The sequence below is a fragment of the Neophocaena asiaeorientalis genome, unplaced genomic scaffold, assembly GCF_003031525.2.
Source record: "Neophocaena asiaeorientalis asiaeorientalis breed wild unplaced genomic scaffold, Neophocaena_asiaeorientalis_V1.1 scaffold154, whole genome shotgun sequence".
In the NCBI taxonomy this organism is placed as follows: Eukaryota; Metazoa; Chordata; class Mammalia; order Artiodactyla; family Phocoenidae; genus Neophocaena; species Neophocaena asiaeorientalis.
In genome coordinates, this window is record NW_020172982.1 from 5,506,355 (window position 1) to 5,512,525 (window position 6,171).

Genomic DNA, 6,171 nt, shown 5'->3' on the forward strand with positions numbered 1-6,171 from the left:
GATCTGGGCATGGGTTGGGGGCTTCTGAGGCAGTCTTGGCAGGATGGCTAAAGCTCCAGGCTTTTTAATCTGCTGCTTTGTGCTGATGAGCTTATGTGTGACCCTTCTAACCCCTTTAAGAGTGGAGTCTTGGTTTCCTACAGCCCTCAGGCTCTCCTGGATGTAAACCCTGCTGGTTTTCAAAGCCAGTTATGGGGGTTCGTCTTCCCTGTGCTGCACCCTGGGCCTGGAGTGCCCAGTGTGGAGCCCAAACCCCTCATCCTTAGGGGGGACCTCTGAGTTTGTGATATCCCCTCCTGTTTGTGGGTTGCTGCTCTGGGGGTGTGGGTCCTGACTAGATTATGTCTCCGCCCCTCCTTCCTGTCTCAGTATGGTTTATTCTTAATATCCCTATAAGGGCTGTCCCGCTAGTCTTCAGGTCGTTCTCAGGGAGACTTGTTCTACATGTAGCTGTGGTTTTGGTGTGTCCACGGGAGGAGATGTGCTCAGGATCTTCATATGTATTATAATTAATTTTATGCCAATAAATTCGAAATGTTTACATTACTAAATTACTAAAATAAAACTTACCAAAACTAATCCAACAAGAACTAAAACCCCTATAAACCTTTTTTTTTTGTTTAAAGAACTTCTTCTGAAGAAATATCAGGCCCCAAAACTTTTTTGACAAATTCTTTTACATTTCAAGGAATAGATCCTTGAAATTTTACACAAAATCTTCCAGAAAGAAGAAAAAGAGGGAATTCTCCACAACTCATTTTTAGAGACTGGCATAACCTTTGTTTTTAATTTTTTTTGCAAGTTGTCTTATTTACAATGTCAACTTTCAAAAGTCACTAAAGTTAACTGGACAATAAACTAGGCAGATATTGCTTTACAAAAAGAGGGAAAGCCCCAAATGCCACTTTCTGTAGAGAATCAACAGTTCAGTTTTATTCAGAGCAAAGAAAAAAGAAACTTTTGATCATACTAGAAGAAACTCAGCCATAGGTTTGGAATCTGTACTGAAACTACACATGCAATGAGGACAGTATTCCACTAATAAAATTGATTTGCTGCTGCATTTGTCAGCTGTTTTTCTAACATTAACAATTATAAACAGAGCACTGCAACTAGTATTTGGAACAATTCTTACAGTGTTACAGCGTCAGGCACAAAATTTTACTTCTCCTCACACCACTGGTTCTCTTTGGGTACCTGGGCTTCCTCTTCTTCCGTAAAATCATTTTTGATATTGAATGTCTTTCGAATCTCCTCAGTTGTTTTCCTCTTGATCATAATGGCAACCGTCTTGCAGATAATATCAAGCAAACGTTTGATGTCTAAGTAGTTTGCAGCCAGGATCAGCTCCAAAAAGTGTTCCTTGGTCAGCTTTCAGGAATTCTTGATTCCAAACAGGGATATCATCTGTTCACTTTTCTTTGCTCTCACCATCCTCAGGAAGAGGCGGATCATCCTTGTGGTGGGTGTACCCATGAAAGACCTTTTTAATATTGCTGCATTAACATTTGGCAGAGGGACTGGGTCATCATCTCCTTCATCATCCATTCCCAAATCTTCCAACATGGTCTTGATAGTCACAGACTGTTTGGCAATTTCAACATCAACTTGCGAATATCTCTCCATTAGAACTCTGCAACTTAATTGAAGGCGTGGTGTTAGGTCTCAAGGAGACTGTGGGCTGGAGGCTGATGAGAGCAGGGCGGTGTCTGCAAACAGAAAAACAGAAAGGCGGAGAACAAGGCCAACACCTGTTCTGTTTCATTCTTGACATGATTTATCTGTGGTGCTTTTTTATCTGTGCCTGCTTTTTTCTTGGCTAGGGTTGACAGACATTTGTCTATTTTAGTACCTTTCCAAAGGACTGATTTTTTAGCTTTGTTGATTCTGTCTCTTTATATATCCTTATTTTATTTTCTTCTTATTTTTTAGAGCATAGTTGATTTACAGTGTTGCGTTAGTTTCAGGTGTACAGCAAAGTGAATCAGTTATACATATACATATATCCCCTCTTTTTTAGATTCTTTTCCCGTATAGGTCATTACAGAGTATTGAGTAGAGTTCCCTGTGCTATACGGTAGGTCCTTATTAGTTATCTATTTTATATATAGTAGTGTGTATATGTCAATCCCAGTCTCCCAATTTATATAGATAGATCTATATGGATATAGAACAAAGTGGAAAAATCATATATCATTACCTTTATATTATGTATACATATTGTATAAGATATATGTTCCCTTTTATCTCATTCCATTTTCCCCCTCTGTTTAGAAGTTTTATGTATATTATTTTGGTCATAACCGTTTATATTTTAACATGCCTATTTAACAAAGTCTAAAGTTTGTATGTATTTTTGCCTTCTTCCTGACAATACATTGATCATAGAATATTATAATTCTCATCATCCTCTCTCAGTTTATATGCTATTCTTTTTCAGCATTCTAGTTCTGTCCTGCCTTCTCTCTCATTATCCATTATTACTATTGTTTTAAACAGTTCATATTTGTTTAGATTTCCTCACATGTTTACTAACATCTTTGACCACTACCTTTCTTGAGTCTCAGATCTTTGATCAGGGATATGTTTCCTTAGGCCTGAAGTACATCCTTTAGAATTTTCTTTACCAAAGGACTATTGGTGGTAAACTCCTTCAGTTTTTGACCTAAATTCTTTGAAGAAACTGACTTTAATTCTTCCTTGTTCTTGAAAGAAGTTTCTTTGGGTACAAAAATCTAGGCTGGCATTTATTTTCTTTATGCACATTAAATATATTGTTTCACTGTCAGCTTTCATTTTTGCTTCTCTGAGTTCAACTATAATTGCCATTCCTAAGTTGATGATGTTTTTTTCTCCCTTTTTATGATCTTCTCTTTTTCTTTGGTGTTCGGAAGCTTCACTGCTTTGTCTCAGTGAGAATTTCTAAAAAACCCCTTGATGTGACGATTGCTGTCTTTCACCAATTCTGTAAATAGTGCTTCCACTCAATGCCTCTATTGTCTCCACGTGAAACTCCAAGTGGACATAAGTTGGACCCTTTTGTATTCTCTATGCTTCAGACCTCTATTTTATATTTCTCTCTCTTTGTCTCTGTGAGGTGCATCCTGGTGCATATTTTCAAAGTTGTCATTTTCCTTAAACATGTAAAACATTGTTATTTTTCATTTTGTATTGTAGGGTTCCAGTATCTGAAGTCTTTGTGGGATTGACTATATGGTATGTTGTTTTTCCTGGCTCTCACTTGTGATATGTTGTTTCTCCATGTTTAGTACTTTTATACTGTGAGCTGTTTGTTTTCCTTGGAACTTTATCTATGAGAATTTTTTGAGGCCTGGGATGATGGTGTTACTCCAGTGAGGGTTTGTGTTTGCTTCTGCCATTTACCTTGGCGTATAGCTACCCCAGGGCTGACTTTATTATTTTTATTTATTTACTTTTTAATTAATTAATTTTTATTTATTTATTTTGGCTGCATTGGGTCTTTGTTGCTGCACACGGGCTTTCTCTAGTTGTGGAGAGCGGGGGCTACTCTTCGTTGCGGTGCACAGGCTTCTCGTTGTGGTGGCTTCTCTTGTGAAGCACAGGCTCTAGGTGCGCAGGCTTCAGTAGTTGTGGCACGTGGGCTCAGTAGTTGTGGCTTGTGGGCTCTAGAGCACAGGCTCAGTAGTTGTGGTGCACGGGCTTAGTTGCCCCCGCCACGTGGGATCTTCCCGGACCAGGGTTCGAACCCGTGTCCCCTGTATTGGCAGGCGGATTCTTAACCACTGTGCCACCAGAGAAGTCCTGCCAGGGCTAACTTTAAATTAAATTCTGTACTTGAGGTGTGTGTGTGAGTGTGTGTGTGTTTATCACATAATTAGTGTGTATTTGGACCACAAACCTATGTGAGAGCTGGTTTATGGTAGTGAATTTTTTTAAGAAATCTAAAAAATTCTAGGCAGTGCTAAGGATGAAAGAGGCAAGTTTATGTTATTCTCTTTGTGTGTTTCCACTGAAGGGTATAGTTAGACTCCTTACTTGGGTGGCCCTAGAGTTTTCCTCTCTTGTCGGCATCCCTATAGCTTTGAACACCAAGGCTTTCTTTCCATTCAGGCCATTGCTTCAACTGAAATGTCTATTACCTTTTTCTGGCACTACTGTAATAGCTGCTTTGTTTCTTGGTCCAAGGATTTCCCCTTCTCTCTCATTTTTAAGCTGCTGTCAGAGTGATCTTTTTAAAAAATCAAAAGGATAATCTGATTGTCATACAGACAGAGAAAAAACATCCGGCGTGAAAAGAATTTCACAACTGTCCGTAGGCTGCAGTTGGACTCTCCCCTCAGCCACAGCAGACTCTCCAGCCACTCCCCTACCCTGTGCGTTCTGTACTTCAGCCGCTCTAGATTCTTCATCATTTTCTGAATAATCTTCAGCATCTTCTTGCCTTTGCACATGCTGGGATCCCACCCGTGACACCTCTGAACCTCACGGCTGGGACCAGGGCAAGGCAAGTGAGTGTCTGGGCTGCAGAATTTAAGGAGACACTCGCTGTCAGGTTCGTACAGGTGCTGTCTTGCTTCTGCCGAATGAACTGCCTAATGAAGTTGTCAAAGTCAAACTCATGTGTTACCTGTTTACCTTCCTACAGAAGGAAAGTAGCCTGTGCTAAATACCATTATCCTGGGAGGACAGGAACCATGTCTGTTAGGTATTGTTTCACCAGTGTCTGGAGCAGTACCCAGTACAGAGCAGGTGCTCAGTAAATACTTGGTGAATGAATGAATGAATGAATAAGTAGATTCTGAGTTTCTTGATGGCAGAGAATAAGTCATGTTCCTCTGTTCCCTGCTGTCTTACAATTCATTCATTCTGGATCCTTGAAAGATGTTTGTTTGTTAGTTGCACAAGTGGAAGGAGGAAGCTCTGTTTGGTCCTATCCAGGCCTGGCAGCTTTCTGGGTGAACCTCAGTCCTGTGACTCATCTGTTGTCTGCTTGCTTACAGCTCCTCCCTCTTGACGTTTTATGGAGGGCGTAGATGCAGGTGGGTGAGGCTTTCGGAGCTGGCTGGCCATCAAATCACTGGGAAGATTTTAGGATACACATGAATTCTTGAACCCCTTTCCCAGAGTCTCTTTTTCCATTTAGCTGAGGCAAAATCCAGGAGTCTGCACTTTTACAAAATCACTGTGTGGTTCTGGTCATCAGTCAAGTGTGGGCAGCAGGACACCACAGCACCAACTGTCTCATTTTAATTTTCCAAATATTCGCGCGCATTTAAAACAAATAGTGATTGCCACAACGATTTCAGAATCCTGCATGTTTTAAAAATACTTACGCATCTGCAAAACGTTTCTTAAACATGCCACGAGATAGCCTGAGGGCACGGAGTAGAAGAAGGCATGGCCACGGACATGATGTTCTTCCTGTTCAAATCTGACCTCTGTTTAGTATCCGTCTTCAGGAAGATGCTCATGCCATCCCAGATGACACCGCGCTAAATGGATGGACTGGACTGTGTTGTGACGGTGGAGAAAGCGGAAAGGAGGAAAAAGGTGGAATGTAAAATAATTCCAGTTTCTACAGAAAGTAACTTCCTCATCAGAGAAGGAATTCCATAAATAATTGAGCAAGCTGATGGAACACTTAAAATAGCTGAAGGAAAAACACACACATTCAATGTGAACCTCGACCCTGCAGTGATGGTTAGATCTGAGAAGTACGTTGCAGGCGTTTGGGAGTAATGGGTGTCATGGAGGCGTCATATTCAAAGCCGTTAAAAATAATCCGCTCCCTGAGAAATAAACACCTAGCCTAAGCCTTTAGGAATTCTCAGTGAGGGACAGAAATAGCTCCTGTAGTTCCCATTGCTCTTTAATTTCTACTCCTACTATTTCATTATTCATCATTTCTGTGCAGTTTGCTTCGTCTATTTATTTAAAATGCGATTCCAGACGACAGGCAGCAGTCCCAGTGTTCTGTGTCTTGCATAGCCCTTTCCACCCCGGGAAACAGAAATTATATAACTTGTTTTCACTTGTGCAGACGGGGGAGGATTCACATGTTTGGTTTGGTGAGCTTCCAGGAAATAATTTTAAGTATTTATCTAAAGTTTATTCAGACTGTCTTGATCTAGAAGTTAGACAGGAAACCTAGCAGAGAACTGAAAGAAACCAGGCTCTGAAGAGGGGGAA

At 40.7% G+C, this 6,171-nt stretch overlaps 1 pseudogene; it reads right to left on the minus strand.

Moving 5' to 3' along the window:
* Nucleotides 1-1,161: 1,161 nt before the first annotated feature.
* On the minus strand, nt 1,162-4,433 carry LOC112397771 (S-phase kinase-associated protein 1 pseudogene; annotated as a pseudogene).
* Nucleotides 4,434-6,171: the final 1,738 nt, after the last annotated feature.